The sequence below is a fragment of the Alligator mississippiensis genome, chromosome 4 (assembly GCF_030867095.1).
Source record: "Alligator mississippiensis isolate rAllMis1 chromosome 4, rAllMis1, whole genome shotgun sequence".
NCBI lineage: Eukaryota > Metazoa > Chordata > Crocodylia > Alligatoridae > Alligator > Alligator mississippiensis.
In genome coordinates, this window is record NC_081827.1 from 44,514,221 (window position 1) to 44,537,145 (window position 22,925).

Genomic DNA, 22,925 nt, shown 5'->3' on the forward strand with positions numbered 1-22,925 from the left:
TACATGCTATGTTGTTACTATAGGTTGCCCCTTTTGGTCCATGCGCACTTCACCCTAGCTACAGACCCCTCCCTAGTCAGTTTGAACTTGCCTTCGTGACACTGTAATTTGCTGATGTGGCACCTGTTATTCAGCAAGCTCAGCCAGTAACCCCCCTTTCCAACCCCTTAGGGACCTTGCTGATATGGCCTTTCCTTCTAGTAAGGCCAGCAATTAAGCAACTAGGCAACAAGTGAACTCCCGCAGCCTAAACAACCTACTCTATGCCCTTGGTTAGATAAAATACTTTTTCAAAACATACAAAGCTGTTCCCAAAGTATAAAAAAACATATAAAAGTTTCAAGGGTACTCATCAAATCCCCTCTTCGAGGCTATGGCCCTGTGGAATAGGACCATAGTCCTCGGCCATCTTTTTCATCTTCAGAAATCTCTTCGCTCCCTCCCGATTCTTTTGGATTGGGTTTGTAACTGATGGTTTTACAAACATCACGCGGTGAATGGGGGAAGAAATTGATCTCCGGAGTACCTCACAACACATAGGCACACACTGTACTCCACAACAAATCATCAAGAAAATACACATACTTGCCACAACTAATAGGAAAATTTGCTTAAGCCATGAAAGATTAGGAAGCCAAGAAGTAAGCCATGAGAAGTTGAACCCTTCCCCTTGCTTAATGTGGGACAGAACTTCTTTTAACTTCTGCACTTTTGACCCTTTCAACTCGGAATTATCTGTCAAATTGAAACAACACATTCCCTCGAACTCTTCACATCCGTGGTTATATTTCAGCAACAGGTAATCTATGGCTGCTCTATTTTGCAGAGTAGCTCCTCTTAGTTCTTTCATTTCAGTATTGAGGGCAGCTAGGGCCTGTGAAGTTGTATTTAGGCCCTTTGCCAGGGCACAGGCCACCTTACTAAGCTGCCTCTCAGCGTCCACTGCTAGGCCTGGCACCCCTACTATGGAAACTGCTAAGGACACTACCTCGGCCTCACTCAGGAGGTCTACGTCACTATCACAGGATTCATCCAGCACCTTCAAACCTCTCCAGTGACGCTTACTAGAGGTCGTAGGCATACCTGGTAGCCAGACAGTCAACTGGCCCAGAGCACAAGGGCCTCCTGTGACATTTGCTGGGATATATGAATAGGCAGTCTTCCCACAAAGAAGGAACCATCCCTGGGGTAATACAACATGACCGTAGTTGCAAGATACATTAGTCACGTCTGAGCAATTGAAAATTTCCGTTTCTTTGGTTAGGCTTTTACAAGCTTTGGTACAGTTCACAAAATTGGCACAGCTGGTGTTCCCAGGGGAGGTGACTGTTAACAAATCTATTTCAAAGGTACTGGCATTTCTTTCTGTGGTAATGGTTCCCTTCCACCGGGGCTGAAGCGGCTCGTCTTTCCACATTCAGACCAGTACCTCGTCTCCGATCTGGAACTTATGGACTGGTGTATCTAAGGGGAGTGGAAGTCGCTCCTGGACATACCTGTGGAGAGAAGACAATCCAGCAGACAAAGAATACAAATAATCTTTTACCCAGCCTTCCCTTTTTACATGCATTTGACTCCCGTGCGTCACCACTGGATTCTTAGGATATGGCTTGCCATACATTAATACAAATGGACTAACTCCCAATTTAGCTCTAGGGGCTATGCGCACTCTAAACAAGGCAAGAGGCAGAGCTTCTGGCCATTTCAACTGAGTCTCTTGGCAAAGTTTAGCCAGCTGTCTTTTCAGAGTCTGGTTCATTCGTTCCACCTGTCCACTTGACTGCGGTCTCCATGCTGTGTGAAGGTCCCATTGTATCCCCAGAGCCCGGGAAACTGCCTGGGTTACTTCTGACACAAAGTGTGGCCCTCGGTCCGAGGCTAATCCCTCCGGGATTCTGAATCTTGGAATCATTTCTTTTAGCATCGCCCGGACCACTTCTTTTGCTTTGTTGGTTCGGCACGGGAAGGCCTCGGTCCATCCAGTTAAGGTGTCTACAAGCACTGACAGGTATTTGTAGTGTCCCTTCCTGGGAACTTCAGAGAACTCTATCTGCCAACATTCTTCTGCTAATAGTCCTTGCCTTCCTGTTCCTGATGGAGGTTTGGGGGAAATCTTAGGATTGTTGGCACAACAGACAGGGCATCTACGCACTATCTGTTCTGCTGTTTTCCTCATCTTAGGTCCCACTACAGTTCTTTGGAGACCTTGGGTCATGGCGTCAGCTCCCATGTGGGTGCTTTGGTGGTACTCTTGGAGCATTTTGCTAAGGATCAATTTCGGCACCAGGACCTGTCCTTTAGGCAAGACCCACCATCCATCTAGTCGTTCTTTGCTTTCCAATTTCTCTGTGAGTTGGTTCTCTTTTTCAGTATATTTGGGAGGGTCTTCAGGTAGCGCCACCTGAGGCACCAGTGCCAATATTGGAGTCTCCTTGGCTTGTTCTCTGGCAGCCTTTTTTGCCGCAGCATCTGCTCGTCGGTTTCCTCTTAAAACTTCACCATCTCCTTTTTGATGGGCCTTACAATGCACCACAGCTACCTCCTAGTGGTTCCATCACGGCTTCAAGTAGTTTCAGGATCTCTATTCCGTGCTTTACCGGGCTTTTACTTGCCGTTAAGAGTCCTCTCTCTTTCCATATAGCTCTGTGGGCAGGTAGGACTCCAAAAGCATACTTTGAATCTGTGTATATAGTGGCTGTCTTTCCTTTTGCCAAATGGAGAGCTCGGGTCAGCGCAATAAGCTCAGCTCTCTGTGCAGAGGTATTTGGAGGCAAGGCTTTTGCTTCCACGGTATCCCATGATATAACCACGGCGTATCCCGCCTTTCGGGTTCCATTGTCCATGAAGCTGCTTCCATCTGTGTAGAATTCAATGTCTGCATTAGGTAGTGGGGCATTTTTAAGATCCGGCCGGCTAGCATACACGCTCTCAATAGTTTCAATGCAATCATGCTATAATCCTTCGTCTTGTTCCAATGGCATTAGCGTAGCTGGGTTCAGTGTACTAGAGGTCTGCAACTGGATGTCTCCTTGATCCAGGAGAGCCGCCTGGTATTTAGCCATTCGTCCAGGGGAAAGCCAGGTTCCCCCCTTTGCATCCATCACCGCCAGCACTGAATGTGGGGTATACATGGTCATTGTCTGTCCTAAAGTAAGTTTCTTAGATTCCTTTACCAGCATAGCTGTAGCTGCCACTGCTCGCAGGCAGGCTGGCCATCCCAAACTAGTAGGATCGAGTTGTTTGGAGAAGTAGGCCACTGCTCTTTTCCAGCTACCTAAGTACTGGGTCAGCACTCCTGATGCTACTCCTTGGCGTTCATGAATGTAAAGCTGAAATAGTTCACTCAGGTCGGGTAGGCCCAGGGCAGGCGCTGTCATGAGGGCCTGTTTGATAGTGTCGAAGCCCTTTCGGCATTCTGCTGTCCATTGCAAATCTCCCTCACTACCAGCAGTGGCCTCATAAAGAGCTTTGGCTCTTAGTCCAAAATTGGGGATCCAGACCTGGCAGAACCCTGCCATCCCCAAAAAGCCTCGCAACTGTCTCTTGGTCTTTGGGACTGCCATCCGACAGGTGGCCTCTTTTCTCTCAGGGCCCAACATCGTCTGGCCTTGCGAGATGTCAAATCCTAGGTATCGCACTCTCTCTTGCTTTATCTGGGCTTTCTTCCGAGACACCTGGTATCCCACTTCTCCCAGGAAGTTCAGTAAACTTACGGTCAGCAGGTGGCACTCTTCCCTTGTTTTCGCTGCAATCAACAGATCATCCACATACTGTAACAGGGTTCCTGACGTTCTTTTGTCCCACTTCTGAAGATCGGTACTTAAGGCAGTGCTGAAAATAGTGGGACTGTTCTTAAAACCCTGAGGCAAAACTGTCCAGCACAATTGGGTTTTTCTCCTAGTATTTGGGTCCTCCCATTCGAATGCAAAAATCTCTTGGCTGTCTCTTTCAAGTGGGATGCAAAAGAAGGCGTCTTTCAGGTCCAGGATGGTAAACCACTGGTCCTCTGCAGAGAAAGTAGCCAGCAAGGTATAAGGGTTTGGCACCACCGGGTGGAGGGTCACCGTGACCTTGTTCACGGCTCTGAGGTTCTGCACGAAATGATACTCGTTACTGTGGGGTTTTTTGACAGGCAAAATGGGGGAATTGAAAGATGATTGGCACTCCTGGAGCAAACCGTGTTCAAGGAATTGCTTTATAAGCAGTTCCAAGCCTTTCCAAGCTTCTGTTTTCAATCGATACTGTGGCACCCTGGGCGGGGTAATTCCCAGCTTTAAATCAATTTTTACAGGGGTGGCCAGTTTCGCTCTCCCTGATTTCTCTCCCACCCATACCCATGGCACTACAGTGTCTTCTACTTCGGGGGGAATTCTCCCTTCCTCCCCCTCCCGCAATAGGAGACACATCTGGGCCTTCCAGGCCTCCTCAGTTGGTATCTTTATAGTAATTCGGTCCTCTGAAAAGATCAATTGGGCCTGCAATTTGCACAGCAAATCCCTCCCAAACAAGGGTATGGGGCACTCAAGCATCTACAAAAACTGATGGGACACTTTCTTTCCTCCCAATTTGCATTCCATGGGTGGCATAAAAGGACGATGGGTCTGCTGGCCGGTGGCTCCGATTATGGGGATCTTGATTTTTGATAAGGGTCCTTTAAAATTGGTTACAACTGAATGCATGGCTCCACTATCTACTAAAAAATCAATAAGTTCTCCCCCTACTTTCATTCTAACCAGGGGCTCATCAGGGGAGACGGGGATTACTTCAGTGTTCACCCCCGGTCCCCGTCACTCCTGGTCAGAGCCATCTAACATCAACAATCTTTCTTCCTCCTCTCGTCTCTTCTCCCCCCTCTTGGGGCACTCATTTTTCCAATGCCCTTCCTGCTTGCAAATAGCGCACTGGTTAGGTCACAGCCGGGGACCCTGGCCGTAGCCTCCCGGAGCATAGCTCATGCCTCCTCTTCCTCCACGCCCTCTACTTCCCCTGCCCCGTCCTCTATTCCTCTGATCTACAATTGCCGCTGCCAACAATGATGCTTGTAACGACGCCTGTGCCTTCATTCTTTTGTCTTCCTTTTTCTCCTTAATCTGATCTCGGTTGGAGTATACCTTATAAGCAATCTCAATCATTTGGCTGACGCTCATTCCAGCTGCTCCTTCAGCTTTCTGTAGCTTTTTCCTAATATCTGGGGCTGACTGTCCTATAAACAGTGTGTTAAACATCTTGGTGTTTTCCCACAGCTCCGGATCTAAATCCGTCCATTGTCTGGCTGCCTCGCACAATCTCCCATAAAAACTGGATGGATCCTCCTCTGGACCCTGCCACACCTTCATACAATTTAGACAAATTTTTCTGCTTAGGGATAGCCTCCCGAAGAGCAGCCAGCACAAATTCCTGGTACAGCGCTAACTCCTGCCGGCCCCCCCGGGTGTTGGGATCCCAGTATAGATTTTCCTTAGGGCAAAGTTCATCTACCTCACTGGCTGGGTGACGCTGCTGTGCTATCGTGCGTGCTTTCTCTAAGACCAACCTCTTTTCTTCCAGGGTCAGAAGAGCGGCCAGTAAGGCCTGAATATCTATCCAGTTCGGTTGGTTAGGAAAATAGTAGAGAACAACTGTGCCATTGCCTCCAGATTCTGGCGATATTGGCCCACGGACTGTTTCCAATTTATCAAGTCTGCTGTGCTGAATGGCACATGGACAAAAACTGGTCTACCCTCAGGACCCACCCCTTGGCGCAAAGGGGCCTGAACTACTGGTTGGGCCCCTGATCGTAAGTGACTCGCCACAGGGCTAAACACCCCATCTTCTACAGTCCCTTCTATCGCCAGATTGCTACCACCCACATCCGCCGGACCCGGGGACGGCACCCCGGGGCTGTCGGGGGAGGTGGGGGACGACGGACTGGACGAGCCAGCTGGGAGTCCCTGACAAGCCGTTTCAGGTGCAGCGGAACCTGAAATCCCCTGTGGTGACACAGGGCTCACAGGATAAGACGGGGGAGCCGTGGGAGCAATTAGCAACTGCACGTCTTCCTCCTTCGGCTCCTCCGGACATGCTGTGGTGACCCCCTGTAAAGCCATTTTCTCTAAATATCCCACACGACTTCTGCGTAGTCCCATCCCCATACAAAGTCATATACGCCTCTACATAAAGCATCTCATCCCACTTTCCTTGGCGCCTACAAAACAACTGTAACTGCAAGATTGTGTTATAATCCAAAGACCCATTCTCCGGCCAGGCTGCACCATCCGCGAGTTGGTACTGTGGCCAACATGTATTGCAATACTGAATCATCTGGTTTTTCGTCATAGGGTTGCTTCCAAACTTTGGCCAGTTTTTCAAAATGCATCCTAGGGGACTGCAGGGCGGAATCTTAGACTGGTTACTTCCCATTATCCAACTACCGGACGGCGACTGCCGCTCAGCCTCAGTACCAAACTGATTAAAGGGAGTTCACGGGACTACCAACCGATCTTACTCGCCTAGGGCGTCTACACGGTCGGAACTTTTAAAGCCATCTCTTTCCCAATCTGCTCAAAATATGGAAAGAAGTACTCACCAGTCCATTGAGACCTCCCTCGCCCCGCCCGATTAAGTTGGTCCTCCGTGCGTTGCGCCGTTGTGCCCCTCCACGACTCCGTCAGGCAACCAGGAGACGGTCAGACCTCCGACGAATAAGGTTGGTGGCGCCTGGCCCTTGCGCCATCCACAGTTGTTGCTGGAGCCGAAGAGGTGGACCAGGCAAGGCAGTCAGCTGGGTCCCATCTGGGGTGCCAGAAATTGTTGTCCCCAAAGGACAGTGAGTTCGTGCCTGGTGCGCTTGTGCCAATAAACACACAGGGGTGAAGGATCCAACTTAATCTTTATTTCTGCGCAGAAAGTGGTGCTTGGCAATCATTCACAAAGCAAGCACACCCACCCAAGTGGGCATTAGCCTTATATAGCCTCTTCTAGCCTTACATGCTATGTAGTTACTATAGGTTGCCCCTTTTGGTCCATGCGCACTTCACCCTAGCTACAGACCCCTCCCTAGTCAGTTTGAACTTGCCTTCGTGACACTGTAATTTGCTGATGTGGCACCTGTTATTCAGCAAGCTCAGCCAGTAGCTCCCCTTTCCAACCCTTTAGGGACCTTGCTGATATGGCCTTTCCTTCTAGTAAGGCCAGCAATTAAGCAACTAGGCAACAAGCGAACTCCCCCAGCCTAAACAACCTACTCTATGCCCTTGGTTAGTAAAATACTTTTTCAAAACATACAAAGCTGTTCCCAAAGTATAAAAAAAATATAAAAGTTTCAAGGGTACTCATCACATGTGCAAATCTGGGGGCACAACCCCCCCCATGCCCTTCTGGGGTGCATGCAACAGCAGGAGCTGCCCCCTCCCCCACCCTCTGAACACCCCAAATGAGCCACCCGCAGCTCTTTCCCCTGCTCCGCTCTGGCTGTGCAGTGCCTGCCTCTGCTGCAGCCCCACTCCCTCACTGCAGGGGCCTCGATCTGCACCCCCCCTTGCCTTTTTCCCACCTTGCCCCTTCTCCACCAACAGACTTACCAGCCGGATGCCGCTCTCCATGCTGCCCGGCTGCATATCGGAACGGTATTGGCTGATGTGGCTCATTAAAATTCGGCCGTTAAAACTCGGTCCCTAGCATATTCTGAAAAATGGAGTATTAGAACAATTTGCCGATGTCCCCTTGTTCGAAACAAATTTTTAGAACAGCTTTATAGAATAATATATGGGACTACTGGGAATAATAGCAGTTTAAGGTTCATGTTTTAGATGAAAAATGATATTGCTACCTTTTCCCAATTTGTGAGTCAGAATTTATATGCAAAATACATGCTGTATAACAGATGACTACTGAATTTAAATGTCACAAAGAAAGCCTTTTTGAAGGTAGCATATAGCACTTAAACTCTGCTGATGGCAACCCTTAATATTTGTTTCCTTGAATTTGCATAAGTAATTGACATCTCATTAAAAAGACTGAAAACTTATGCCAAAAAAAGGCTTAGTGTAACTGAGGGACAGTTTTCTTACATCATTTGCATAATAACCTACAGCAATTTCAGCCATATTAAAGAATTGCACCTTAGCAAGGAAATTGAGTGGCCTGCAAGTGGTCCTTTGCAATAACTCTGTATTTATCAGTTACATCATTCACTTGAAACAAAACTTGTTTCTGCCCTACACTTTGTATAGCTTAGAGTTTTATAGTATCAGAAATAGTAAATCTTAGAACAGAATTTAAAGAATGTTACAACTGTTTAAATATCATTTCTGGTTCCTACTGTGAGGTTTGCCACTTTTCTGGGGACCTTGTAGTACAATTTAACTAGCAGAACTGTATGCACATAAGGATTGGCAGGTCGGGAGTTATTGCTAATGGATGCTGCCAGATGAGCCGCAAGCTTGATAGCTGGTCCAAATTTCTTGTTTCCAATGAAGTAATGCTCAAGGTATTCAACATCGCTCAATAAGACCTCTGTGTTAATTATGGAATAGTGAGGAAAGGTTCTGGGAGGCAGTTGGCCAGAAGTATATTGGACATATCAGAGACTGATAGTGGAGTAACCAGTTATATAAAGCAGAGGGGAACAGGAAAATTTATACCTAGATCAAGGGCAAAGACATGACAGGGAAAGCATCTAATGATTACATTAGAAAAAAAGATATTTTTAAGCTTGCATACTTAGACAGATGTAGGTATATACATATAAAAATACAGTTAGCCATAGAAAAGATGAGAGCGCTACAGAAAGTCAACTTCATTGCTACAAGCACATCCAGGATATTTAAAAAGGGGGTGCAAAAGCAGCAACTTGTGCTGAATACTTTTTTGAAGTCCACAAATCGGGCAAGAGCTACACCACCCCCAGCTCTTGGCACCCCCTCTGCTTTCTTCCATGCTCAGTGGCATCTCCTCTCTTCTCCCATTCCCTCTCCTACCTCTACTTACACCTCTGGGCACAAGAAGGAGAGGCCTGCCCACTGCTGTTCTGGCTGCCTAACAGCTCCTGCCCTGCACCAAGCCGTTCTTAATAACCATGTAAGCACCCTTAAGGAAAAAGCCTTAATTTGGAGAATGGTTGATTTGGCTTAATTGGTGAATTTCATATTGATAACATATGGGATTTAGTAATTGGCTAATGTTCTTTATGTGATTTTTAAATAACTTCTGGCCTTACATGTGGGCACATTGTATTGCTTATACTATAAATCCATTTTCTGCTCCACCACTCTGTCCCTTTTGGACTAGTCATTCTTTTTTTTCTTCTATGCCATTTCTTTACCTGATTTTGCTATATTCTTCCTATCAGTTTCTAATGTCTGTTTTTTTTCTTCAATTCTGTTTTTCTTCCACTAGCCAGTCTCTCTCTGCCTATTTCTCAGGACAGGGTGCCTCCATGGGTTAATCTTCCAGTCTGAAAGGGAGCCCAGTAGGTCAGGCTTTTTTATTGTTTTAGGGTTGGGTTTTTGGGGTGTTTTTTTTTTTACTTTTCAGTTGTCTCACTTTCTCCATCATGCTCAAAATGAAAACTAAACTTCATGCTATATTTAGTTGTATTTCTAGTGCTTTGACTTGGTCATACAGGATTTTCATCAAATCATACCTGATGAATACGTAGCTTGTATTAGGAACCCACTCAGGAATGATCTACATTCCATAGCTTCCATATTCAGCCATAGTTGTGGTCTTCCCCTCAGTGTCATAGTTGCCATCTACTTCATGATCAAAGGAATAAAATATCCACTCTGCACAGAAAACACAGCACAAGCTCTTCTGTTTTCTGCTTTGTTTTCTCAATCCACTGGTCACTGGCTCCCAGGCTTGTAAAACTTGAAATGGCCTTGTTCCCTACTTCAGCTCAGCTATGATTACAGGCAGGAGTAAGGCCCTGAGTAGCAAACTTCTGTAATCCCCACAGTACCCCCTCCCATAGATCCCACAAATTGCAGACTAGTGCCAGAACACTAACCCCACACTCAGGTTCATGGATCCTGGGTGAACAGCAATTGTTTTTTCTCACAAGGGCAAGTCCTCCTACAGACTGGTTTGCTTTCTCTGCTGATGGCTAGTTCCTCTACAAATTGGAAGTCTACCAGTCTTAGTCAGTAGTAAAACATTGTTAGCATCTCTAGAAAGTTTAGATCACCATTTTTCTAACAGGTAGAAGTTATTGCATCCAGGAAGTAGTAACTCTTAAATTTCATTATAACTGGTAAACATGAATGTATCACTAGGCTTAAAAGTTGATGGTTGCCTAGTGAGAGTGACCAAATTACATCCATAACATTTGGTGTACGTAATGAATGAATTTTTTAAAGCTGAAGAAGCTGAAATGGATTGGGACAAAAATGTTGATGGAACAATTAGCCAGTTTTTGATGACCAGCGGGGCATGATTATGCAGTCACAAGTGGTAGGACTGGCAGATTATATACAAAGGTATTTAAATCATAATTAGGAAGAAAAGAAATTCTTACAAAGGTAGAGGCCCTTTTACTAGATGGAAATAACAAAATTTTTGCTTATGATACAGAAAATATTCAGTAAATACTTCTGTATTTGGCAAAATGAAGGATGTACTAAAAGGCTTTTCATTAATAATTAGAGTGGACCTGAGGATAGAATTTTTTGAATGGGCAGATAACTTGGGTCTTAAAAAAGCCAGATGAGGGGGCTCTAGTTGATGATAATTCCACTTTTTAATAGATCTTGAGATACTGAATAATTTCCAGAAGACTGGAAGAGTGCTAATGTGACAGTACTCAAAAAGGGGAAGTGATAGCGATCCAAACAACTTTAGGGAGCCTAGCCTGATGCTTGTTTTGGCCAAAGTAATGGGAAATTTTATGTAGGAATCAAATGAGTAGAGATTTAAAGGTTTAAAGTAAAATTAACACCAGTCAACAATGCTTTATGGAAAAAAATATTTTTCAATGAGATTACATATTTATTTGACAAAGGTAACTGCAGAAATGCAGTGTTTAGTATTTGTAACAAGGAATTTATTTAAAACACACTAACTAGTCCACACTGAATCTCCCTGGGGATGCTTTTTTGTATTAAAAGGGACTTTTTGTGGTTTACTTTAATCCACTTTGGAATAAGTCCGTGAAGGGAGCTAGTGTATGTCTGCATATAACGTTGGTGAGGCCGACACAAGCGCAATATAGACTCTTCTGGTACTATAGTTTTAAAAATGGTTTAGGGTCTGAAGCAAACACTAGACAGTGCAAGACTTAGAGCTTCATCTGTTTTACAGATCAAAAAGATGGAGGGGCAACTTGATTAGTGTTTAAGTACATGCACAAAGGGAAAATACTGAGTAGAAAAGGGCTCTTTAATCTTGCAGAGAAAGGCATAACAAGAAGCAATATCTGCAAGTTGAACCAAGACAAATTAAAATTAGAATTAATACAGAAATTTTAAACAGTGATAGTTATTAACCATTAAAATATTTACCAAGAGAAAATATCTTTTTATTTCTGAATGTCTTTGAAATCAAGACTGGATAGTCTTCTGGAAGACTGATATATGTTAACTTTTCATCAGGTTCAAGTTATTGAGTTAAGGGAAAATAGGATGGAATTTGGTAACCAGAAGGTCAGATTCGATGATCTAATAGTCTATATTCTTCTTTTAAAATTGCTGAATCGTGGCACTGAAAATATGATGATGTCTGGAATCAAGCTATTTCCAACAGTTGTACATTAAAATCTTTTCAGTATGTGATATTTTTTTTTAATCCCTCTCCTGCCTAGTCCCAGAATATTCATTTCCCTGAAGGACAACTGCTATTGCAGATTTCTAATTGGATTGGTTCTACTTTTTTTTTTTCTCAGTTCTTATTCCCTTTCTGTTAGTATTCCATCTTCTTTAATCCTTCCTCCCAGCTATATGTTCCCAGATAGCAGCACTTGTCTGTTTCACATAAAACAGTCATTGCATTTTTTTTAAACGGGCATAATTTTTATCTATCTGTCTAGGTCAGAGGTTTTTCAGCCTTTTTGGGTCAGTGTATCCCCGGCGGCTGGTCGAGAAAGGAGGAGTCCCACAGCAGCTAGTTGAGTGTGTGTGTGTGTGGGGGGGGGAGGGTCTCCAGAGGCCGATTTAGCAACTGGGGGCTCCCCCATGACTGATCAGCAAATGTGCCAGTGGCACAGTGGCGGTGGAAGTGCTGGCAGCGGCAGCATCTGCTGCTGAGTACCCCCTGAGGCCATCCCAAGTACCCCTGGGGTACTAGGTAGATATATAACCTAAACCCCTGGTCTAGGTAGTTATAAACATCTATACATTTCTCTATATATATTTGTTTAGCTATAGATAAATAGATATATTCATTTTTAACTAAAATTTTAAATATTGACATACTTAAAATTATCTATATAATATAGATACGTCTATACAACAGTTCTTGAAACAGGAATTGTGACACAGGTCTTCCCATGTTCCCAAGTAAGTGTCCTAATCATTAGGCTGAAGAAATTCCCTTCTGCTTGTTCTTCCCTCTCTTTTTGGCCTGATTACTTTCCTGCAAAATGGAGCAGCTTCACCCGCAGGGCTGGAGAGTTCCTCTGCCTGGTCGTTAGTTCACTGTCCTGGGAAGTGGAAAATATGGGTTACAGCCTCCCTCAGCCTGGATCTCCCACATTCTTGGCTTAATACTTTAACAACTAGACTGTTGTGTGGAAGGGAGATGGCACTGTCATTACTACCTACCTCCATCTCCTGTTCTGTCTTTGAATAAGTGACATAGTCACTTAGGCTAGGTGCAAAAGTTATACTTAACACACAGAAAGTACTTAAGAGCTATAACAGAACAGATGTTTATGGTGCATAAAGTGCTTAAAAATGGCGGATCCCACTCTAAGTTAACCCTGGATAGATGTGGTATCAGACTAAAGCACTTTACATTAGAGTGCTTTAATGAATGTCTGTACCACATCCCATCCTAAGTTAAGGTAGGTTGTATTCCCTCAGCATCCCAGGGGTCCCTTGCTGGGTGTTTTGCTTATCTGCTCTGAGTGAGTACTGGCCCAGCCCTGCCCCCAGGCCGCCACAGAGAGGAGACAGAAAAGGCTCTGTCTCCTTCCTGCATAGCCAGGTAGAAGAATGGAGCGTCCCTTGCTGTGAGAGCCCCTCCCCCTACAGCTTGCTGGCAGGAGTTGGGGTGGGAGGGCAGGCCAGGCCTGTGTGATTGGGGGCTTCCTTCTCCTCTCACCCTCACCCCCTGGTTTCCATTCCTAGTGTAACAAAAAGTCAGGCTGGGCAGCCCTGTGCTGCAGCTTCTGGTTCCAGCTGTCTAGAGGCTGGGGTGGAGGTGCGGGGGGGGGGAGGAAGGGAGCCTCCCTACCGTGTAGATCCTGCCTGCCTCACTCCAAGACCCTAGCCAGCAAGCTGTTGGGGGGGCCCTTATGGTGGGGGGAACTCCCTTCCCTCCTTCATCTCCCCCAGCTGTTGTCACTGACTGCTGGGGAGAGGGGCTGCTCCAACAGCCTCCTCAAGTGCAGAAGTGCCCCCCCAGCTGCTGACCTTGGCCAGTGTGGGCAGACTCTTCACTCCCCCACCCCCACGGTGATTTGTCTTTTGTGTTTGCTTCCACTCTAACTTATAGTGCTTTAAGTAAAGTGTGATAGTTAGAGCATTTCTGCCAGAGGATTTTTTGATTGTCTGAACAGCCTAATTACAGCAGAGGTTTCAGGCATGTGAATTCTGGTCCGACATAAATGCTTCGTTTTAGCATCGAGTTAGGTCCCTAGGCTCCAAAGAGGGGCCCTGATTGTTTTAATCTCTTTGCAGCATCAAAGGTTGCCATCGCTGAGGGCATTTGTGATTTCAGTCCCAATGAGAGAGGAAGGGTGGTAACTGAGCACAGGCAATTCTTTGTGAGATAACTAGCTGTCACGAAAAATAAAAGATAAAGATCATTAAACATAAAAACTACCAGATGTATTCAACAATTAGACAAACTAAAAAGAGGAAGTTGGGTTGCATGTGCTTATAAGGGAAAGAACAAACATGTAGGAGGCAATTAGGTTAGATACAGATATTCAAAAAGCCTGAGGTGGAATTGATTCAAGTCGCACAGTTTTCTGTAAGTGCCATAGTTTAGATTGGTAGCAAATAGAACACACACTCACCCTTTGGTTGGGGGAGGGGGGCAGGGGCAGAAAAGGGCAAATCTTAGACTAAGTTCTACAATTTTTAAACCAGACTGTGTGTCGAACTTCTGTTCTGTTATGGGTATAGACTGGTTTCCGATCACTTATACCAGTAAAAGTGTAATGCCTGTTTCTGGCCTTAGAGAATAAAATGGAGGAGAGATGGAGCAGCTTTATTTGTTTTATGCTTCTCTGGTGGTACCAAATGACCTGTGTAATTGAAGCTTATCTTCTGGCAATTTTTATTGCCTAGAGGTAGGTAGAGCAGTCTGTGGGTATTGATGTACCTGGTTATACAAGTTAAAAAAAATAAAATAAAAAGTTAATAGTCTTCATTAGAATTTCATCAGCTATATATTATTTGAGTTATTTAATGTTCACCAAACTATTTAAACTTAATTCCCATATATAAGCAATAAAAACGCTGAATGAAGCAAAAACTGTGCATCCACACTTGCTTAGCTGTGTAGAGCATATTGCTTTTATTCATTTCACAGCATAGGAACTTTAGCTGTTTAGGGTCATGTGACAATCTATAGCATTCCCAGCTAGCTGTAATTGGAGGAAGAAGGAGGGGTGGGAACTGCATGCTGTCCCTTTTTGATCTTTTTTGAAATACTAAGAGGTATGATTGGGAGGAATAGGAAATCCTATGAGCAATGCCATAATTAGCTGCATGCTTTGTGTGGTAGGTTGTGTGGCACCTTTATGGTTGTGTGTCAGGGTTGATGGTGTAGTTTTACGAATAGATTAGACAGTGCATTTGTATAGGATGGCTTGGTTAGGGATGATCCTGTCTCTGGCATGGGGTTGAACTAGACGACCTCTGAAGATTTCTTCTAGCCCTACTTCTTTGTGATTCTGTGTTAAGATTTTGGTGAGATAATACTGACTTATTTTTATACCCTGGATCTGAAATGCAGGCTTGCATTGTTTTTACTACATTTAAAGTGATGCTGTTACACCCAATTGGTTTCTTTTTAATCTGAAGCCTTATTTTCATCTTTTTGACCCTGTAGAGTTTTAAGTGTAATATAATTTTTACTGATAGTAGTTTGTGTGCATTAAATGCTTGATTTACTGCATATCGTCTAGTGAAAGAAGCTTATATAAGCTGGTTTTTAGTTAAGCAGTTTGATTTTGTGAAAACCATATTTTACAAACTAAAATTGATTACATGCAGTAATAATTAATGACTTGCATGATGCAAGAAATTGTGCCTTTTGTGAGCTATAAATACCTTAACTAAAGCTTCCAAGTGCCAATGAAAGAGACAATTTATTCTTGTTCAGGCTAGGGAAATGAGAGAAATTACTGAAATGTGTTCTCAATATGACTTGGACTGAGAGCAAATCTGTTTTGGGGTTTGGATAAGATTCTCTTTTTCTTCTGCTGCTAAAAAAATTCCTACTTCTGCAAAGATTCCTTGTATAGATTGGTCATGTACCACAATGGCTATAGTCTTATTTTGGTGCCTGCTGTTTTTAAGTTGCAAAGGTTTACAGGAACAGTGAAATCATCAAGCACATTTACTTTTTTCACTAAAGTTCTCTGCCCTAGATTTTCTTCAGCACTGTAGGTTTTTAGATATTGCAATTTGTATTGCTTCTAGTACTCTAGAGCAGTGGTGCTTGCAAGGCCATGTCATCTGGCCTCAGGGGCTCCCCAGGACTCCAGAAATTTGGTGGTGGGAGAGCGGGGCAATGTTAATTGCCCCTCCCTTGCTGCCAGTTTTTTCCAGTCCTGTGGGCCAGATGACATGGCTTTGCATGCTGGGCTGGGCCATTTGTGCATCCTGAAGTGTTGAACACCACTGCTCTAGAACAAGGAGGCAGCAAGCTTTGAGCAGTGGGTCTCTAAGGTAGGGCTGCAACCTGGACACTGTTGATTTGCCCTGCCATGGAATCCTACCAAATCCCTCCATTGTCATATACAGTCACATGGGTAAAGTACAAACAATCAAAAAACCCAAAGCTGAATCAATTTATTCTTTGCAGGTTAGTCTAAGCTGTGTAGATTGAACTGATAAGCAACTGAACAGGCATTCACTTTTGATTGCAGCCACGTGCCTGCAGTGGTCCAGGCCTGCAGTGGTCCAGGCCAGAAGGTAGGGAACAATCGAGCACGCCTGCTTCCTCAACTGAAGCAAATAGTTTGTGCTAAGGATAGCCCTCCCACCCTGCAAAGCATCTTGGGATGTTGGGGGACTGTGAGTTAACTTGAATCTGGAGGGGATCTGGGACAAAAGTTCCATAAACTGGTTTATCCTAAATCAGTTAAATCTGATATTCCATCCATCCAGGTTTATATTAAACCAGCTTTGGCCATTTTGAAACAGGTTTGTGCGCACTGAACTTCTGTTGTGTTACACTTTTGAACCAGTTTCCGATCACTTATACTGGTTTATGTGTAACTTCTGTCCCTAGCCATGGTGCCCTGTGCTGTGGATTCCCATGCTGCTGAATCACCTGGTTGCTGAATTCTGTTGCTGGCCCAGCTCTGTGGGCCAGATACTAACCCTTTTGTGGTCCATATCCAGCCTGTGAGCCGCAGGTTTCCAGCCTCTGCTTTAGAATGTAGTCTGTTATTACTGCACCTTGCTCTGTGTCTGAGAGCTTCAGGCTTTGATATACTGTTGATGCAGAAAGATTCCAAATGGAATCTGTCAAAAGTACATTACCTTGGAGATTATAAATGCTGAACTTGGCAGTATCTAATATGCGAAGAAACATCTGCCAAAGCCAATTGGATATACTGAGTAAAGAGCACACTGGTAGCTTAAGCTAATCCAGAGGCAGCATCTTCTAGTGTGCTCTAGCAGTATGAGTCATTCCAGTTGTGTTTGTTTTGTTAGATCCATACTATGCATTTTGGAACACTAATGTGCTGTCATAACTGCTCTTTTTCTGCATAATTGTATTTTTCCATGTAAGGAACCTAGTAAGAGTCCTCCTAATCTTGTGCTTGCTTTTCTGTTCAGCGGAGTACCATGAATTGCTCTAAACTGTGTAATGTCAATAGTATAGGTCTGGCTACAGAAGCAGCCTGAACAGGGACTGTTGCACTAGCTCAAAAGAGCCAACACCCCTTCAGCAGCACTACCCTGGATTCAAAACTGTCCAGGCAAGGCCCTCCCCTCCCCGTAATTGAGGAATTTAGGTGTCTCATCTTCCCCTGCTGTAATGTCTTGGGGTTGGGGAAGGATGGCATCTGCAAAGAGGAACTAGCCAGGAACTTCAGCTAGTAGGAACATCTATAGAAATGGTCAAAGCTTACAGGCTTATATTCATGCAACTTCCTATGGTGTTTGACCAGATTGTGGCTGTTGGCTCCAACTTCCTTCTTTCCTTCCCTCAGAACCTCCTCTCCCTTGCTATGCCTGCTCACCTTGCCTGTCTTCCTCTTATCCATTTCTCCCCCATCCTGCCCCTTCACCTCCTTTCCATTCAGTGTCCCTTTTTCCTGGAGCTTATCTGGTCCTAGCTAACCTTTGTGCCCTTCTTCCCCAGAAGTCATAAAGCTAACAAGAAGTTTGGTGCCATCGCTCTTATTCTTTAGACTGTTTACAGGCTTTGGCCTGTGGACTGCATCTGGCCCCCAGTGTGACTGGATCTGTCTGAGGCCACAAGGGGTCAGCACTATGCAGCTCAGGTGGGTGCATATCCTTCCCTACCCTGCAACTGATCCCTTCTGCAGTCCTCTCTGCTCTCTCCTTTTCCCATCCCCTATGGTAGGCACTGCTTATGGAAGGTATGCTCTCTTTCTCTCCTTCCCACCCTCCCTTTCTGGAGGAGAGCAGTAATCCACAGTGCAGCTGAGTCGGAAGCACTTGGCCTGTTGCTCTGAAAGGGTGAGTACCACTGGTTTAGACTATAAACTACTCATAACAGAGGCTTCTACTCTTGTGTCCATACAGTGTATACAATGAAGCCCCATATTATTGGTAGGCCGCTGGGTATTACCATAACACAGGTTTAACAATAATTTCCTAAAATGATTTTTCTGTATTGAGCAGCTGGTAACACTGTTACCCTTGTGGTGATAACATGTACTTGACTTGCCTTCCCCTTATTCCTACATCTCTTCTGGAGCAGCTATTGTGTTTATTATTTTTTGCCAAACATCTGAATTGTTCAATTATGTTGTAGTCCATTCTTTTGCATTGTGCACATTGCAATATGTTGAAATAGCAGCTTGTTATATTTCAAATGGTTGTAAGAGAAGAGTGACATGGCCATTTTCATAAGTAGTCATAGCAATGAGGAGTCATCTGGCTGTGTCATAGAAGTGTGACAGAATACCCTCACAAGAGTTGTTATGGGCTTTTCAGGGCATCAAAAAGAGAACTGATGCCTGTTTGAAATTAGAAGAAGCCTTAGATCATGAGTTGTGTATTTCAAAGGCCACCAGGTGGGTAATAAAAATATTTTCAAATACTCTGGGGCAAAATTCATTTACAGTTTATAGTAACTGTGCGGGCCAGGAGCGGTCTGAGGCCCTCGGGAGCGTGCGGCGGGCTGTGGCCAGCAGCCCTGGCATGCGGGTCAGGGAACGCAGGCTGGTGGACTAGTATTAGGCATGAACGCTTAGTGGTTGATTAAAGATTATTTTACTTACACCGTAGACGGTCACAGTGCAGGCAGGAAAACTTGCTTGAGTTGCAGTTACAGACAGGAAAGAAGAAAAGCGGACAAGAGTTCCTCCCACGCGAACTCTAGCCCAATCCGGTTGAAGGCTCTAAAAACGCGAGCCCGTCATGTCAACTGAAGAAAACAACTCAGAGAAGAGCTCTGGATACACTCACACGAAGTTTGCTAGGCTCCATGGAACTTGCACGCAGGGAAGGGGTTTGTCAAGGGATCGTTTGGCGACAGGGAGAGGCCAGAGGTTGATCAGACCCCTATAGCCTTCTTAAGGCACGCGCTGGGTTCAATAGGCTCCACAGCGCTTAGAGTTCTTCATAAGACGTGAAGCCCTTCTCTTCCAGATGGTTGTGGAGTCCTCCCTTGCAGGGTTCTCCTCAGAGTTCTCCAACTCGGGCAGAAACCGCTCAAGCCTCTTATACGGCTAGCAAGCCAATCGCTAGCCGCCACATGGGAATAATTTAGAACTGGCCAATAGTGGGACACAAATCTGCATGCGGGTGGCGGGAACTCCTTTGCACCGTGCATTTCTCTTTGCAACTAAGAAATGCACCCTGCAAAGAAAGCTCCGAGTGGCGGGAAATAATTTAGCAGTGCCGAAGTGCACACAAACAAAATCACACCCTTGGGTTGTGACAGTAACTACTTAGATCCCAGCAAGCCTGGTTTTTTACCCAAGTAAGTGGGAAATAACTTTTCAGGCTAGCATAGAAAAAGCAATAATAAAAATGAAAAATTTGATGCATTAGTCAAAGTACTATTATAAATTAAGTGGAATAACAGAAAATAATGAGCATTTGAAATTAGAGTCTAACTTTTTAAGTCTCTGGGATTTAACATTAGAGGTGACATGAGTGCAGTTCTTTTCAGGACATTAAAAATGCATTAATATGTTGACTAATAGGCCAATGACAATTACAAAAAAAAGTTGAGCCCTATCTTGCCATAATATAGTAGCTTTTCTTTAGCAGGAGGCTAATGGCTGCTTCAGTTATTGGTTAGAAATGCTAAGGCAGCGACTGAATTTAAGTTAGCAATGGGAATCAAGGATAATAAGAAGTCCTTCTTTAGGTATGTAGGGAACAAAAGGAAAACAAATGAAAGCATGGTGCTACTGCTTAACACCTCAGGACAGCTGGTTACTGACACTCAGGAAAAAACTGAACTCCTGAATGATTACTTTGTTTCAGTATTTCACTGGACCAAGAGCATAATCATGCGGGATAAGGTTCAGAGGGGACATGGCAGGACTGACTGCCTTCCTACTGTTGACATTGAGCTGGTGCATGATCAGTTAGAAAAGTTAGACATTTGTAAGTTAGCAGGACCAGATGCACTTCACCCAAAAGTGCTGAAGGAGCAGGCCAAGGTCATCGTTGGACCCCTGGCGAAACTTTTCCAAAACTCATGGCACTCGGAGGAGATGCCTGAAGACTGGAAGAGGGCCAGTGCTGTTCCCGTCTTCAAGAAGGGGAGGAGAGAGGACCCCAGCAACTATAGGCCAATTGGCCTTACTTCAATCCCAGGAAAAATTCATCAAGGAGCCTGTGTGATACACTTGCAGAAAGTAGGTTTCTGAATGACAGCCAGTATGGCTTTGTCATGGGCAGGTCTTGTCTTACCAATCTCTTCTTCTATGACTAGGTCACTCGCCACTTGGATGAGAGAGAGAAGGTCAGCATTATATACCTAGACTTCCAAAAGGCCTTTAATTTGGTATGCCATGATGTTCTCATGGAGAAAATTGGAGGATTGTGGGCTTAAATTGCTCGATGGTTAGGTGGGTAGGAAACTGACTGTGAGGTAGGACCCAGAGAGTTCTTATGAGTGGATCTGTGTCATCCTGACGAGAGGTGGCCAGTGGTGTCCCTCAGGGGTCTGTGCTTTGCAACATCTTTATCAATGATTTGGATGAGGGGGTGAGGAGCTCACAGGCCAAATTTGCAGATGACACGAAGCTATGGGGGAGCATGGTCACATTTGAAGTTAGGCTGCAGATACAGGTGACCTTGATAGGCTGGATAGTTGCTGGTTCAGAACCAGATGAGGTTCAACACTGAGAAGTGTAAAGTCCATCTGGGGACAAACAATCCCCAACATACGTACAGGCTTGGTGGTGCCAATTCGACTAGCACCACAACTGAATGGGATCTAGGGGTAATAATAGACTATAGTATGAGCATGAGCTGTCAGTGAGATGCTGTAGCCAACAGGGCAAACGATACTGTGACATGCGTCTCATGTAAAACCAAGGAAGTGATTCTTCTACTTTACTCAGCATTGGTGAGAGCGCAGCTGGAGTACTGTGTCCAGTTCTGGGTGCCACACTTCAACAAGGACGTGGAAAAGCTTGAGAGAGTCCAGAGAAGAGCCACCCATGTGATCAGAGACTTACAAAGCAACCCGTATGAAGAACAGCTGAGGGACTTGGGCCTCTTCAGCCTAAAAAAGAGATGGCTGAGAGGGGACTTGGTAGCAGCTTACCGCTACATCAGAGAAATGCATCAAGGGCTTGGTGAACAACTGTTCTCCAGGGCACCCTTGGGTGAAAACCAAAAGTAATGTCTACAAATTCCTGGAAGACCACTTCAGGCTCAACTCTAGGAAAAACTTCTTCACAGTCAGGGTATCCAGACTGAAATAAACTCTGTCCAGGTGGTGCAGTCACCTACTCTGGAAATCTTCAAGAGGAGATGGGATAGTCATCTCTCTGGGGTGACCTGACCCCAGTTGTCTTTCCTGCCTGGTGCAGAGGGGCTGGACCCGATGATCTTGTGAGGTCCCTTCCAGCCCCTTACAATATGTGAATCCTCAAAATGTCCACTGAGTTGCTATGTTAGAATTACTTTTCAAAAGAATTTAAACATCCTTAATTCCTTTGGAAGGAGCTGAAGTCCTAATGCTACAGTTATTTTAAAACAGACTGAACAAAAGACTTAAATATTCTTGTGGCTGGGTGGGGGTGACTAACAAAATCTCTCTCCCTGGGGCTCACCTGCCACACTTTGGAATGATGGAAGAATAAGAAGTTAATTCCCCAATGAGAGAGGGTGTAGTAAATCACCCCAGAAGCAGGATAGAAGAAAATTGGTTTGTTAGTAACTTCACCGCAGGTTGTGGAGAGCCCTGGCTGTTCTCACAGCTCACGGTCTTTCAACCTCCACCATTGTGCAGCCCACTCCCCCAAGCCAGTCAGCTCCACTCCAGTCCCGCACTCTTTTCTCTTTCCTGCATGGTACCAGCAGATCCTTTCTCTGTGGGACCATGTGCAATGCCAGGTCTAGCCTGTGTGCAGTGAGCCCTGAGGCTGGCATGCACTATGCCCAGGGCTGAGCCAGCCATGCACACTGCCCACAGAAAAAGGGGCAGCACAGGGCAGTGTTGTGTGCAGTGCCCTGCTGGCTGGCCCTGTGTTGCCAGTATGCACAGTGGGTCCAACCCAGCTGGCCCTGGAGCTTGGTGTGCACGGAGCCCCTGGGCCTAGCACAAAGCACGCTCTGCCTGCAGAATGTGGGATGGACCTAGTACTGCAGGCAGCACAAGGGGTCCAGGGTACAAGCTGCATGTGGCATCCTGCATTGATGTTCTGTGTGGCCTGCAGTGCCAGGTCCAGCCTCTCACAGATAGTGGGCAACCTGGGGTGGGGGCTGGTGGCACATGCTTTGTGAGGCGCACGTGCTGGAATCGGCACCACGGACACTACACAGAGGTCGGTGTTGGTCAGCCCGCAGAGCGGATGAGTTTGACGCCCCTGCACTCTAAGGTTGTCTTGTAGAAAATATTTCTGGATGCTTATCTTGCTGGGATCCTATGACCCCAGCTGACGTCCTGCCCTTTGGGCGGGGGGCTGGACTCGATGATCTTCCGAGGTCCCTTCCAGCCCTAATGTCTATGAAATCTATGAAATTTGAACTGTAATGAGTGAAAGAGAAGCTTCTGGAAAAAAATAAAGGATTCCCATGATTCTGTGTTAACTATCCACTTCTGGTGACTCCTTAAAAATAGCAGCAATTTTAGGTAAAGGAATAATTTTTGCCAGGTATACTCAGTGACTTAGCTTCAGAGTCAGGCTATTTCTATAGCCAGGGGAAGAATAAGTTAAATTC

At 45.2% G+C, this 22,925-nt stretch overlaps 1 protein-coding gene across 7 annotated transcripts in view; it reads left to right on the top strand.

The window, feature by feature from the left end:
* The window catches only part of CADPS2 (calcium dependent secretion activator 2), a 630,383-nt gene that overhangs the window by 171,430 nt on the left and 436,028 nt on the right, over positions 1–22,925 (top strand). Inside the window, exon 1 of one of the 7 annotated variants that reach the window (XM_059725935.1) lies at positions 5,553–6,685. The exons of the other annotated variants lie outside the window; for them this stretch is intronic. The gene's annotated coding sequence lies outside the window, so the exon portion shown is untranslated. Of the gene's footprint in view, positions 1–5,552; positions 6,686–22,925 lie in introns of those variants that run through there. 7 annotated transcript variants of the gene reach the window in all.